The sequence below is a fragment of the Oncorhynchus mykiss genome, chromosome 2 (assembly GCF_013265735.2).
Source record: "Oncorhynchus mykiss isolate Arlee chromosome 2, USDA_OmykA_1.1, whole genome shotgun sequence".
Taxonomy (NCBI): domain Eukaryota; kingdom Metazoa; phylum Chordata; class Actinopteri; order Salmoniformes; family Salmonidae; genus Oncorhynchus; species Oncorhynchus mykiss.
The window spans coordinates 44803662-44818740 of record NC_048566.1 but is presented as its reverse complement, the minus strand read 5'-3'; the positions used below and the strand labels follow the sequence as shown (position 1 = coordinate 44818740).

Genomic DNA, 15079 nt, shown 5'->3' with positions numbered 1-15079 from the left:
AGGTTAGGAAGTGCAGCTCAGTTTCCAACTCATTTTGTGGGCAGTGTGCATAGTCAAAGTCAAAGCTTTCCTGAAGTTTGGGTCAGTCACATTGGTCAGGTTTTGTGCCACTGTGTACTCTCTGTTTAGTGCTAAATAGCATTCTAGTTTGCTCAGTTTTATTGTTGATTCTTTACAACGTGTCAAGGTATTATATTTTTTATTTTCCCATGCTTTGGTTGGGTATAATTGTATTGCTGTCCTGGGGCTCTGTGGGGTCTGTTTGTGTTTATAAGCAGAGCCCCAGGACCAGCTTGCTTAAGGGACTCTTCTCCAGGTGCATCTCTCTGTAGGTGATGGCTTTGTTATGGAAGGTTTGGGAATCACTTCATTTTAATTGGTTGTAGAATTCAACGGCTCTTTTCTTGATTTTAATAATTAGCGGGTATCGGCCTAATTCTGCTCTGCATGCGTTATTTGGTGTTTTATGCTGTACACTGGATATTTTTGCAGAATTCTGCATGCAGTCTCAATTTGGTGATTGTCCCATTTTGTGAATTCTTGTTTGGTGAGCAGACCCCAGACCTTACAACCATAAAGGGCAATGTTTGTAACGGATAACTATAACTGATAACTGATTCTAATTGGTATATTGAATTAAATGTTCCTTTTGATGGCATAGAAGGCCCTTCTTGCCTTGTATCTCAGATCGTTCATAGCTTTGTGGAAGTTACCTGTGGCGCTGATGTTTAGTCCGAGGTATGTATAGTTGTTTCTGTGCTCTAGGGCAAGGGTGTCTAGAATTTGTGGTTCTGGCAACTGGAACTTTTTTGGAACACAATTATTTTAGTCTTACTGAGATTTACTGTCAATCAATCAATCAAATGTACAGTTTGAAGTCTGAAGTTTACATACATCTTAGCCAAATACATTTAAACTCCGTTTTTCACAATTCCTGACATTTAATCCTTGTAAAAATTCCCTGTCTTAGGTCAGTTAGGATCACCACTTTATTTTAAGAATGTGAAATGTCAGAATAATAGGAGAGAGAATGATATATTTCAGCTTTTATTTTTTTCATCACATTCCCAGTCGGCCAGAAGTTTACATACTGAATTAGTATTTGGTAGTATTGCCTTTAAATTGTTTAACTTGGGTCAAATGTTTTGGGTAGCCTTCCACAAGCTTCCCACAATAAGTTGGGTGAATTTTGGCCCATTCCTCCTGACAGAGCTGGTGTAACTGAGTCAGGTTTGTAGGCCTCCTTGCTCGCACATGCTTTTCAGTTCTGCCCACAAATATTCAATATGATTGAGGTCAGGGCTTTGTGATGGCCACTCCAATACCTTGACTTTGTTGTCCTTAAGCAATGTTGCCACAACTTTGGAAGTATGCTTAAGGTCATTGTCCATTTGGAAGACCCATTTGCGACCAAGCTTTAACTTCTTATGGCTGCAGGGGTAGTATTGAGTAGCTTGGATGAAAGGTTCCCAGAGGTGCCCTACTCCTCAGTCTCAGTTGCTAATATATGCATATTATTATTAGTATTGGATAAAAAACACTCTGAAGTTTCTAAAACTGTTTGAATGATGTATGTGAGTATAACAGAACTCATGTGGCAAGCAAAAACCTAAGAAGAAATCCAAACAGGAAGTGAGAAATCAACCCTATTGAATTTACATTGGGATATAAATGAAGTTGCACTTCCTAGGGCTTACAAAAGCAACTACTTGGACATAAATAACGGACATTATCAAACAAATCAAGCATTTATTGTGGAACTGCGATTCCTGGGAGTGCATTCTGATGAAGATCATCAAAGGTAAGGGAATATTTATCATGTAATTTCTGGTATCTGTTGACTCCAACATGGCGGCTAATTTGATTCATTTTCTGAGCGCCGTCTCAGATTATTGCATGGTTTGCTTTTTCCGTAAAGTTTTTTAAAAATCTGACACAGCGGTTGCATTAAGGAGAGGTATATCTATAATTCCATGTGTATCATCTATATTTATGATGAGTATTTCTGTTGAATCGATGTGGCTATGCAAAATCACTGGATGTTTTTGGAACTAGTGAACGTAATGCTCCAATGTAAATTCAGATTTTTTTACTTTATCAACAAAACATACATGTATTGTGTAACATGAAGTCCTATGAGTGTCATCTGATGAAGATCATCAAAGGTTAGTGATTCATTTTATCTCTATTTGTGCTTTTTGTCACTATTTTTCTGTGGCTTGGTGGTGACCTAACTTCATCGTTTGTGGTGCTTTCGCCGTAAAGCCTAATGTATGTTTTTAATTATTAATTGTAATTATGAGATTACTGTTGTTTTGAATTTGGCGCCCTGCACTTTCACTGGCTGTTGTCATATCATCCCGTTAATGGGATTGCAGCTAAGAAGTTTTAACTTAACTGATATCTTAAGATGTTGCTTCAATATATCCGCATATTTTTCCTTCCCTCATGAAGCCATCTATTTTGTGAAGTGCACCATTCCCTCCTGCAGCAAATCACCCCCACAACATGATGCTGCCACCCCTGTGCTTCACGGTTGGGATGGTGTCCTTCGGCTTGCAAGTCTCCTCCTTTTTCCTACAAACATAACAATGGACGGTATGGCCAAACAGTTATATTTTTGTTTCGTCAGACCAAAGGACATTTCACCAAAAAGTATGATCGTTGTCCCCATGTGCAGTTGCAAACCGTAGTCTGGCTTTTTTATGGCAGTTTTGGAGCAGTGGCTTCTTCCTTACTGAGCGGCCTTTCAGGTTATGTCGATATAGGACTCGTTTCACTGTGGATATAGATACTTTTGTACCTGTTTCCTCCAGCATCTTCACAAGGTCCTTTGCTGTTGTTCTGGGATTGATTTGCACTTTTCGCAACAAAGTACATTAATCTCTAGGAGACCGAACGCGTCTCTTTCCTGAGCGGTATAACGGCTGCGTGGTCCCATGGTGTTTATACATTCGTACTATTGTTTGTACAGATGAACATGGTACCTTCAGGCGTTTGGAAATTGCTCCCGAGGATGAACCAGACTTGTGGAGGTCTACCATTTTTTAATCTTTGGTCTTCGCTGATTTATTTTGATTTTCCCATGATGTCAAGCAAAGAGGCGCTGAGTTTGAAGGTAGGCCTTGAAATACATCCACAGGTACACCTCCAATTCATTACAATGATGTCAATTAGCCTATCAGAAGCTTCTAAATCCATGACATAATTTTCTGGAATTCTCCAAGCTGTTTAAAGGCACAGTCAACTAATTGTATGTAAACTTCTGACCTACTGGAATTGTGATACATTAGTGAAATAATCTGTCTGTAAATTATTGGGCTAAAAATAACTTGTGTCATGCACAAAGTAGATGTCCTAACCGACTTGCCAAAACTATAGTTTGTTAACAAGACATTTGTGGCGTGGTTGAAAAACAAGTTTTAATGACTCTAACCTAAGTGTATGTAAACTTCTGACTTCAACTCTATTTATAAAGCCATTTTTACATCATCCAACGTCACAAAGTGCTACACAGAAACCCAGCCTAAAACCCCAAACAGCAAGCAATGAAGGTGTAGAAGCACCATGGCTAGGAAAAACTCCCTTGAAAGGCAGGAACCTAGGAAGAAACCTACAGAGGAACCAGGCTCTGAGGGTTGGCCAGTCCTCCTCTGGCTGTGCCAGGTGGAGATTATAACAGTACATGGCTATGTTCAAACGTTCATAGATGACCATTAGGGTCAAATAATAATAATCCCATTGTTTTTTTGGCTTTTCATAGCCGAGCATTCAGAGTTCGAGACAGCAGGTGCTGAGAGAGAGAGAGAGAGAGAGAGAGAGAGAGAGAGAGAGAGAGAGAGAGAGAGAGAGAGAGAGAGAGAGAGAGAGAGAGAGAGAGAGAGAGAGAGAGAGAGAGAGAGAGAGAGAGAGAGAGAGAGAGAGAGAGAGAGAGAGAGAGAGAGAGAGAGAGAGAGAGAGAGAGGGAGGCAGGCAGGCAGGCAGGCAGGCAGGCAGGCAGGCAGGCAGGCAGGCAGGCAGGCAGGCAGGCAGGCAGGCAGGCAGGCAGGCAGGCAGGCAGGCAGGCAGGCAGGCAGGCAGGCAGGCAGGCAGGCAGGCAGGCAGGCAGGCAGGCAGGCAGGCAGGCAGGCAGGCAGGCAGGCAGGCAGGCAGGCAGGCAGGCAGGCAGGCAGGCAGGCAGGCAGGCAGGCAGGCAGGCAGGCAGGCAGGCAGGCAGGCAGGCAGGCAGGCAGGCAGGCAGGCAGGCAGGCAGGCAGGCAGGCAGGCAGGCAGGCAGGCAGGCAGGCAGGCAGGCAGGCAGGCAGGCAGGCAGGCAGGCAGGCAGGCAGGCAGGCAGGCAGGCAGGCAGGCAGGCAGGCAGGCAGGCAGGCAGGCAGGCAGGCAGGCAGGCAGGCAGGCAGGCAGGCAGGCAGGCAGGCAGGCAGGCAGGCAGGCAGGCAGGCAGGCAGGCAGGCAGGCAGGCAGGCAGGCAGGCAGGCAGGCAGGCAGGCAGGCAGGCAGGCAGGCAGGCAGGCAGGCAGGCAGGCAGGCAGGCAGGCAGGCAGGCAGGCAGGCAGGCAGGCAGGCAGGCAGGCAGGCAGGCAGGCAGGCAGGCAGGCAGGCAGGCAGGCAGGCAGGCAGGCAGGCAGGCAGGCAGGCAGGCAGGCAGGCAGGCAGGCAGGCAGGCAGGCAGGCAGGCAGGCAGGCAGGCAGGCAGGCAGGCAGGCAGGCAGGCAGGCAGGCAGGCAGGCAGGCAGGCAGGCAGGCAGGCAGGCAGGCAGGCAGGCAGGCAGGCAGGCAGGCAGGCAGGCAGGCAGGCAGGCAGGCAGGCAGGCAGGCAGGCAGGCAGGCAGGCAGGCAGGCAGGCAGGCAGGCAGGCAGGCAGGCAGGCAGGCAGGCAGGCAGGCAGGCAGGCAGGCAGGCAGGCAGGCAGGCAGGCAGGCAGGCAGGCAGGCAGGCAGGCAGGCAGGCAGGCAGGCAGGCAGGCAGGCAGGCAGGCAGGCAGGCAGGCAGGCAGGCAGGCAGGCAGGCAGGCAGGCAGGCAGGCAGGCAGGCAGGCAGGCAGGCAGGCAGGCAGGCAGGCAGGCAGGCAGGCAGGCAGGCAGGCAGGCAGGCAGGCAGGCAGGCAGGCAGGCAGGCAGGCAGGCAGGCAGGCAGGCAGGCAGGCAGGCAGGCAGGCAGGCAGGCAGGCAGGCAGGCAGGCAGGCAGGCAGGCAGGCAGGCAGGCAGGCAGGCAGGCAGGCAGGCAGGCAGGCAGGCAGGCAGGCAGGCAGGCAGGCAGGCAGGCAGGCAGGCAGGCAGGCAGGCAGGCAGGCAGGCAGGCAGGCAGGCAGGCAGGCAGGCAGGCAGGCAGGCAGGCAGGCAGGCAGGCAGGCAGGCAGGCAGGCAGGCAGGCAGGCAGGCAGGCAGGCAGGCAGGCAGGCAGGCAGGCAGGCAGGCAGGCAGGCAGGCAGGCAGGCAGGCAGGCAGGCAGGCAGGCAGGCAGGCAGGCAGGCAGGCAGGCAGGCAGGCAGGCAGGCAGGCAGGCAGGCAGGCAGGCAGGCAGGCAGGCAGGCAGGCAGGCAGGCAGGCAGGCAGGCAGGCAGGCAGGCAGGCAGGCAGGCAGGCAGGCAGGCAGGCAGGCAGGCAGGCAGGCAGGCAGGCAGGCAGGCAGGCAGGCAGGCAGGCAGGCAGGCAGGCAGGCAGGCAGGCAGGCAGGCAGGCAGGCAGGCAGGCAGGCAGGCAGGCAGGCAGGCAGGCAGGCAGGCAGGCAGGCAGGCAGGCAGGCAGGCAGGCAGGCAGGCAGGCAGGCAGGCAGGCAGGCAGGCAGGCAGGCAGGCAGGCAGGCAGGCAGGCAGGCAGGCAGGCAGGCAGGCAGGCAGGCAGGCAGGCAGGCAGGCAGGCAGGCAGGCAGGCAGGCAGGCAGACAGACAGACAGACAGACAGACAGACAGACAGACAGACAGACAGAGTTGAAACTGACCAGGTGGACTGGGGACAGCAAGGAGTCATCAGTCCAGGTAGTCCTGAGGCATGGTCCCAGGGCTAAGGTCCTCCGGGAGGGGAGATAGAGAATTAGAGGGAGCATACTTAAATTCACAAATGACTCCAGATAAGACCTCACAACATTTTGACTTCAGATTCTAGTACTGTGAGGATGGGTGCTGTAGACTGTTCTAGTGCCCTTTCCAATTTGTTCATCCCTGTCTCACCCCACATAACTGTGGAAAGAAATGTGTGTTTTTTGCACATTTGAACTGCACACTTGTTGTTTGTGTACATGGAAATGATGTTGTATGTTTTCCCCCAACACCACTTTCCATCAATGTGTATAGCAGACCCTCATGCCAAATTGAGTCAAAAGCTTTTTTGAAATCAACAAAGCATGAAAACACTTTGCCTTGGTTTTGGTTTGTTGCTTTGTCAATTAGGGTGAAAATGTGGTTTGTTGTACGGTGATTTTGTAAAAAGCCAATTTTACATTTGCTCAGTACAGTGCATTGTTTTCACTGAGGAAATTGGCGAGTCTGCTATTAATGATAATGCAGGGGATTTTCCCAAGGCTTCTGTTGACACATATCCCTGTTATTGGGGTCCAATTTGTCTCCACTTTTGTGGATTGAGGTGATCAGTCTTTTTTCCAAATATTGGGGAAGATGCCATTGAGTTTAATTATAGAGTTTAATTATATCCATTTGGAATTTGTGTATTTTTAACCTCTCTACGCACCGAACCCGTTAGCGGGATTAAATTTGACAACATACGGTGATCGCTACATAAATAGTCATATTAAACATTCATGAAAATACAAGACTCACATAGTTCGAAAGCCTAGAATCTTGCTAATCCAACTGCGTTGTCAGATTTAAAAAATGATTTATTGCGAAATAATACACTGCGAATATCTGAGCACAGACCCCCATATCAAAGTACTTATTCAGCCAGCACTTGCGTAACAAAATCACAGATTGCATTGAAATAAATTGTTTACCTTTGAAGATCTTGCTCTGGTTGCAATCCCAAGGCTCAGTGTTACACAATGAATGGTCCTTTGTTCGGTTAAATCAATTTTTTATAGCCTAACACGAAACATTTTGTGAACGCTTATCTCGTTGAATTTTGTGTCATTCAATTTTCAACGTAACATCCAACGTAAAATAGACAGACTTTCCCTGACTTTAACCAGTCATGTATGGTTTCCTTGCAATCAACTGTTAACTTGTAACACAACCAAACTTGATGGGTCATTTTGAGGGACGTATTGACCCGGAAAAAACTATTGGAAGACAACAAGTGATGAGCCCATTGTGCACCAATTATATGACCACTGTCTCGTTGATTGACTGTATTTTAACCCTGATCGTCTTGAAATCTAACTGGGTAGACAGTCAATGAGCAGAGGTAAACGGCAATATCCCATGGTTCTTTGTTGTAAGACAAACCTTTCCATTGAACGCTGGCGTAAGGACCGTTCTTTCGCCATTGCCAATTCAACAATGAAGGAGCGACGCTTATTACGCACAGCAGTATTTCGGTGACTTGCATCTTCAGCTGTTTATTTATCCAACATCATGGTGAATAAGTTAAGGAAAGCTAATTCTAAGACTAGATACAGTGCCTTGCGGAAGTATTCGGCCCCCTTGAACTTTGCGACCTTTTGCCACATTTCAGGCTTCAAACATAAAGATATAAAACTGTATTTTTTTGTGAAGAATCAACAACAAGTAGGACACAATCATGAAGTGGAACGACATTTATTGGATATTTCAAACTTTTTTAACAAATCAAAAACTGAAAAATTGGGCGTGCAAAATTATTCAGCCCCTTCACTTTCAGTGCAGCAAACTCTCTCCAGAAGTTCAGTGAGGATCTCTGAATGAGCCAATGTTGACCTAAATGACTAATGATGATAAATACAATCCACCTGTGTGTAATCAAGTCTCCGTATCAATGCACCTGCACTGTGATAGTTTTAGAGGTCCGTTAAAAGCGCAGAGAGCATCATGAAGAACAAGGAACACACCAGGCAGGTCCGAGATACTGTTGTGAAGAAGTTTAAAGCCGGATTTGGATACAAAAAGATTTCCCAAGCTTTAAACATCCCAAGGAGCACTGTGCAAGCGATAATATTGAAATGGAAGGAGTATCAGACCACTGCAAATCTACCAAGACCTGGCCGTCCCTCTAAACTTTCAGGTCATACAAGGAGAAGACTGATCAGAGATGCAGCCAAGAGGCCCATGATCACTCTGGATGAACTACAGAGATCTACAGATCTACAACCACTTCATGATTGTGTCCCACTTGTTGTTGATTCTTCACAAAAAAATACAGTTTTATATCTTTATGTTTGAAGCCTGAAATGTGGCAAAAGGTCGCAAAGTTCAAGGGGGCCGAATACTTTCGCAAGGCACTGTATATGAATGTAGAAACAATTTTAGAGGGAAGTGAGGCATATTTTTTGAACGGAGAGGACATTGTTTAGGACTGGTAAGTTGCTCTCATGCTAATGCCGTTGTTTGAAATTAATATAAAATGTTATTTGTGATTATTTTTACATTTTATTTGCAATATATAAAGATGTAATGAAATGGGTAAAGTACACGTTAGCTAGTCATTGTGAGTGAGGGTCTGTTTGTTTGTATGAGAAAGACCATAGCCTATGTCTGTGTGTGTATATATATACACTGCTCCAAAAAATAAAGGGAACACTTAAACAACACAATGTAACTCCAAGTCAATCACACTTCTGTAACATCAAACTGTCCACTTAGGAATCAACACTGATTGACAATACATTTCACATGCTGTTGTGCAAATGGAATAGACAACAGGTGGAAATTATAGACAATTAGCAAGACACCCCCAATAAAGGAGTGGTTCTGCAGGTGGGGACCACAGACCACTTCTCAGATCCTATGCTTCCTGGCTGATGTTTTGGTCACTTTTGAATGCTGGAGGTGCTTTCACTCTAGTGGTAGTGTGAGACGGAGTCTACAACCCACACAACTGGCTCAGGTAGTGCAGCTCATCCAGGATGGAACATCAATGCGAGCTGTGGCAAGAAGGTTTGCTGTGTCTGTCAGCGTAGTGTCCAGAGCATGGAGGCGCTACCAGGAGACAGGCCAGTACATCAGGAGATGTGGAGGAGGCCGTAGGAGAGCAACAACCCAGCAGCAGGACCGCTACCTCCGCCTTTGAGCAAGGAGGAGCAGGAGGGTCACTGCCAGAGCCCTGCAAAATGACCTCCAGCAGGCCACAAATGTGCATGTGTCTGCTCAAACGGTCAGAAACAGACTCAATGAGGGTGGTATGAGGGCCCGAGTTCCACAGGTGGGAGTTGTGCTTACAGCCCAACACCGTGCAGGACGTTTTTCATTTGCCAGAGAACACCAAGATTGGCAAATTCGCCACTGGCGCCCTGTGCTCTTCACAGATGAAAGCAGGTTCACACTGAGCACATGTGACAGTCTGGAGATGCCGTGGAGAACGTTCTGCTGCCTGCAACATCCTCCAGCATGACCGGTTTGAAGGTCGGTCAGTCATGGTGTGGGGTGGCATTTCTTTGGGGGGCCGCACAGCCCTCCATATGCTCACCAGAGGTAGCCTGACTGCCATTAGGTACCGAGATGAGATCCTCAGACCCCTTGTGAGACCATATGCTGGTGCGGTTGGCCCTGGGTTCCTCCTAATGCAAGACAATGCTAGACCTCATGTGGCTGGAGTGTGTCAGCAGTTCCTGCAAGAGGAAGGCATTGATGCTATGGACTGGCCCGCCCGTTCCCCAGACCTGAATCCAATTGAGCACATCTGGGACATCATGTCTCGCTCCATCCACCAACGCCACGTTGCACCACAGACTGTCCAGGAGTTGGCGGATGCTTTAGTCCAGGTCTGGAAGGAGATCCCTCAGAAGACCATCCGCCACCTCATCAGGAGCATGCCCAGGCCTTGTAGGGAGGTCATACAGGCACGTGGAGGCCACACACACTACTGAGCCTCATTTTGACTTGTTTTAAGGACATTACATCAAAGTTGGATCAGCCTGTAGTGTGGTTTTCCACTTTAATTTTGAGTGTGACTCCAAATCCAGACCTCCATGGGTTGATAAATTTGATTTCCATTGATAATTTTTGTGTGATTTTGTTGTCAGCACATTCAACTATGTAAAGAAAAAAGTATTTAATAAGAATATTTCATTCATTCAGATCTAGGATGTGTTATTTTAGTGTTCCCTTTCTTTTTTTAAGCAGTGTGTGTATATATATATATATATATATATATATATATATATATATATATATATATATATATATATATATATATATATATATATATATATATATATATACACACACTGCTTAAAAAAAGAAAGGGAACACTAAAATAACACATCCTGCTGGATCTATATATATATATATATATATATATATATATATATATATATCTATATATATATATATAGATATATATATATCTATGCAAACCCATACATCTCGACACAGCCAGCACGCTTCCAACAATCAGTCTATATTAGAGGGAGCAACAAGGAGCTTGCTGGCTACAGCACTACTGCACCAAGCCCTGTCCCCTCTGCTCCTGCCACAAGTGTTCATCTGCCCAAATATATTTGTGCAGGCATGGATGTGCCTAAGGGCACAGCATGGAGGCATTGCTGTGTTGTTTGCAAGATGAAGTCTCCCATCACAGGCACCACATGCTCAGTGACCCTCTGCTTTACATCAGAAAGAGACTGCTATGGCATCTGGCATCAGCAGCAGAATATTGTCTAGAGTTTTGGCAAAGTTGGTGGGGTTATATGGCAAAGTGGGTGGGGGCTAGGGTCAGTATGTTATATCTGGAGTACTTTTCCTGTCTTATCTGGTGTCTTGTGTGAATTTAAGTCTGCTCTCTCTTTCTCTCCTTCTTTCTCTCGGAGGACCTGAGCCCTTGGACCATGGACCATGAGTCTATGGATTCTTCAATTATGTTGAACTGATGTTCCTTATTTTTCCGTTGTACATTTCTGTATTGTTTTAGTGATTCACCATAGTGAAGGCTCAGATTTTCGGGGTCTCTATGTTTTTGGTTGGATATGTTTCTTAATTTCTTTCTTAGGTTTTTGAATTCTTCATCAAACCATTTGTCATTGTTGTTAATTTTCTTAGGTTTTCTGCTTGAAATGTTTAGATTTGATAGCGAAGCTGAGAGATCAATATCCTGTTTCGGTTTTCTACTGACACATTTACCCCTTCACTAGTACAGTCAAATATTTTGTCCATGAAGTTGTCTAAAAGGGATTGCATTTTTTGGTAGGTTTCCACACTAGTTTCATTCTATCTTTAGCATTTCTTAATATTATTCAGTTCCTTTGGCTTTGATGCCTTATGATTGAGTATTGCTCTGTTCAAGTAGACTGTGATTTTGCTGTGATCTGATAAGAATGCTCTGAGAGACTCGGGGTTGAGGTCAGTGATACAGTAGTACAATAACTATAGGTGCACCTACCGTACGAGACCACTCAAAGCCTACCATGGACTATGTACATACCCAGGGTGTGACAGAGCTGCAGGAGTTGTGACCCGTTTTTGTTGGTTATGTTGTCATAGTTGTGCCTAGGGGGGCGGCGCATAATTGGCCCAGCATCGTCCGGATTAGGGTTTGGCCAGGGTAGGCCATCATTGTAAATAAGAATTTGTTCTTAACTGACTTGCCTAGTTAAATAAAGGTTAAATTAAACATACATAAAATAAAAAGATGGGGGAGGGAATGATGTCACCTCCAGGTAGGTGTTTGATCCCCTGTGTGCTGAGAGTCAGGTTCTTGTCCAGTCATGGCATTTAGGTCGCCACAGACTAGTACAGGTCCCTGGGCCTGGAAAATATTGATTTCCCCCTCCAGGATGGAGCAGCTGTCTTCATTAAAGTATGGGGATTCTTGTGGGGGTATATAGGTAGCACACAGGATAACATTTTTCTCTGTTGAGAGAATTTCCTTTAGAATTCCTAGTTCAATTTAAAAATGTTCCCGTTTTTATTATTTTAATAGAGTGAGTTAGGTCTGCTCTATACCTAATTAGCAAACCCCCTGAGTCCCATCCCTGTTCCACACTTGGGTATTTGGTGGATTGGACTACCAGCTCAATGTAACCTAGAGCGCAATCAGTGTGTCCAAAGGCAGATGACCTCAGGCCTTGGATATTCAAGGATGAGATAGTGAAGGCTTTGTGTTCCATAAAGTGTCTGTTGTTAGTTATGTGGTTTGGCCTCAGACCACTAAGTGTGAGCAGAGCCTGCTGAGCATCTGGCCCATTTCATTTACTTGGGCTAGTATAAGAGCGGGGGTTGGGCCTGCTCACGGCCTGGCGTATGTGTTACTTTCATGTTGAGATCCTCTTTGTTGGAATGAGGGGCATGGTGATCAGCAGTGATCTGAGATGCTTACAGTGGTTGCTCAACTAAAAGTTTTGTGATTATGCTGCAGGACTTAGAAGTCATTTGTGGTTTAGTATGGTACCCTGCGTCACTACTTCATTGCTCCAGACCAGCGCAAGGAGGAGTTAGAGCACTGATTATGCTTTTGGGTCCCAAGGTGCTGCTGTGTCTCTAACTGACAATGAATGGGCGATATAAACCAAATAGAAACTGATAATTATGCACAACTTCATTATTACTTACTAAAACTGTTGTTACACTAAGGTATTTATTCTAAGAGAAAATTAGACTACAATTAGGGTGTGAAAATGTTAGGATTATTTTGCTGGTACTGTAGTACTGAAGCCGACTCCCGACCAGTCACGTTGTACAGTGCCTAAGTGGTGCAGTGCTCTAAGACAATGCATCGCAGTGCAAATTGTGTTGCTACAGATGCTGGTTTAATACCTCGACTTGGAGACCTATGAGATGACTGTAGGCTTTTGGTTTCTCTCCCTCTAAAAACAAACTGACTTTATTTACAAATTAGTAACAATGTCTCACCCCATGTTCAAAAAATGCCCTTTTCTAGCTCAGTTTACATTATTTGAAAACAAAATAATCTTCAAAATATAGTTTTTTTTTTTAAACAAAGCGATTATTATTATTATTAATTCAGAATTATATAAAAGCCCCTAGGATATTCTCACAGGTATATTATTAACCCTGTTATTAGCAGGACAATATATATATATTGGTCATACTGGTCATGGCTCCCGAGTGGTGCACAATGGGATTGCCTTGTAGTTCTCTAGAAGACGGACCTAGAGCATGGGGAAGGGAGGAGGATGAAGGGGATGGGGTGGACCACCACTCGGTAGCACAGAGCAACATTGTAAGGGGCTTTGCACAAATAATGGTGCTGACTAGAGAAACTTTCCCACTGTTCTTAATGCCAGTCTGCACATTCAAACTAAAACAATGTAACTAAAAATGGCGTGAAAAATGCCCCTTAGATATGAATTTCGGGGGCAGATATTAGAAAGTAGGCGTCAGTCCAAAGTTAAAAATTAAATCCAAACTGGATTTAACGAAAAATTACAAGAAAGCGCACATTTGTAAATCCCAAACTTTTAATGTAAATGAAAGGTACATACAAATTATTTGTGACATTGTGGTTTCAATAAAGAATGTAAACAAAACAACATGCTGTGTTTTTATTTACAGTAGTGATGGACAGCTGGAAGCATTTTGTATTTCTTCATCAACATATTTATGCTTTTGTTAATGAAATAACGAGAAAAAAGATATTCTAAATGAAAGAAACAAAGTGGTCCCAAAAATACCTCTCTGACATAGGGTCCAGCATATCTCTTGATGATTTCTTCCTCAAAGAAATCTCGAGCCATGATACCTGAAAAAGAAGGCAACAGTGAATTATTGTGGAAACACTATTGCAGTCCGTGAGGTGTAGGCTACAATATTTTATGTACATTTTGGTTTGTAATAGCCAAACTTAAATATATATATAACATGTTTAGCAAGCCTTTCCATAAGTCCACGCAAGTTTCTTCAACTGTCTTCTAACTGTGATTAAAGCAATGTTGATGTGACGTGATGCCAGCAGATTACAGATGGCCTTTGCTGATCGCTCATCATCTTCATTCATGAGTGACTCGATGGCTTGAATAGTCTCGCTGGATATATGGGTGACAGCTGATGCATTAGTCTAGAGTCAGGCGGTATTGGCATGTATACTACAGTATGTACTGTAGGCTATGTTTACTTGTCAGACTGCACAGTAGCCTAATAAACAAATGCAGGCGGCTTCTATCTTGAAAATGCTTTAAACGCAAAATGTAGGATAAAGCTGAACAGTACTGTATTTCTTCATCAGCATCTTTATGCTTTCCTTAAAATAATGATAAAAATACACTTTCAAAATGCAGATGTTTATTTACTTCAAATCAAATCAAAGTTTATTTGTCAAGTGTGTCGAATACAACGAATATAACAGCACCTTACAGTGAAATGCTTACTGACAGGCTCTAACCAATAGTGCAAAAAATTGTATTAGTTGAACAATGGGTAAGTAAAGAAATAAAAACAACAGTAAAAAGACAGTGAAAAACAGTAGCGAGGCAATATACAGTAGCGAGGCTATAAAAGTAGCGAGGCTACATACAGACACCAGTTAGTCAGGCTGGTTGAGGTAGTATGTACATGTAGATATGGTTAAAGTGACTATGCATATATGATGAGTAGCAGTAGTGTAAAGAGTGGTTGGCGGGTGGTGGGTTGCGGGGCGCAATGCAAATAGTCCGGGTAGCCATTTGATTACCTGTTCAGCAATATTATGGCTTGGGGGTAAAAAACTGTTGAGAAGCCTTTTTGTCCTAGACTTGTCACTCCGGTACCGCTTGCCATGCGGTAGTAGAGAGAACAGTCTATGATTGGGGTGGCTGGGGTCTTTGACAATTTTTAGGGCCTCTGACACCGCCTGATGGAGAGGTCCTGTATGGCAGGCAGCTTAGCCCTAGTGATGTACTGGGCCATACACACAACCCTTTGTAGTGCTTTGCAGTCGGAGGCCGAGCAATTGCCGTTCCAGTCAGTGATGCAACCAGCCAGGATGCTCTCAATGTTGCAGCTGTAGAACCATTTGACGATCGCAGGACCCATGCCAAATCTTTTTAGCTTCCTGAGGG

The 15079-nt window shown here is 45.1% G+C and overlaps 1 protein-coding gene across 7 annotated transcripts in view; it reads left to right on the top strand.

Annotated features, from left to right (window-relative positions):
- The window catches only part of LOC110501618 (membrane-associated guanylate kinase, WW and PDZ domain-containing protein 2), a 315743-nt gene that overhangs the window by 254400 nt on the left and 46264 nt on the right, over positions 1-15079 (top strand). The window lies entirely within an intron of this gene.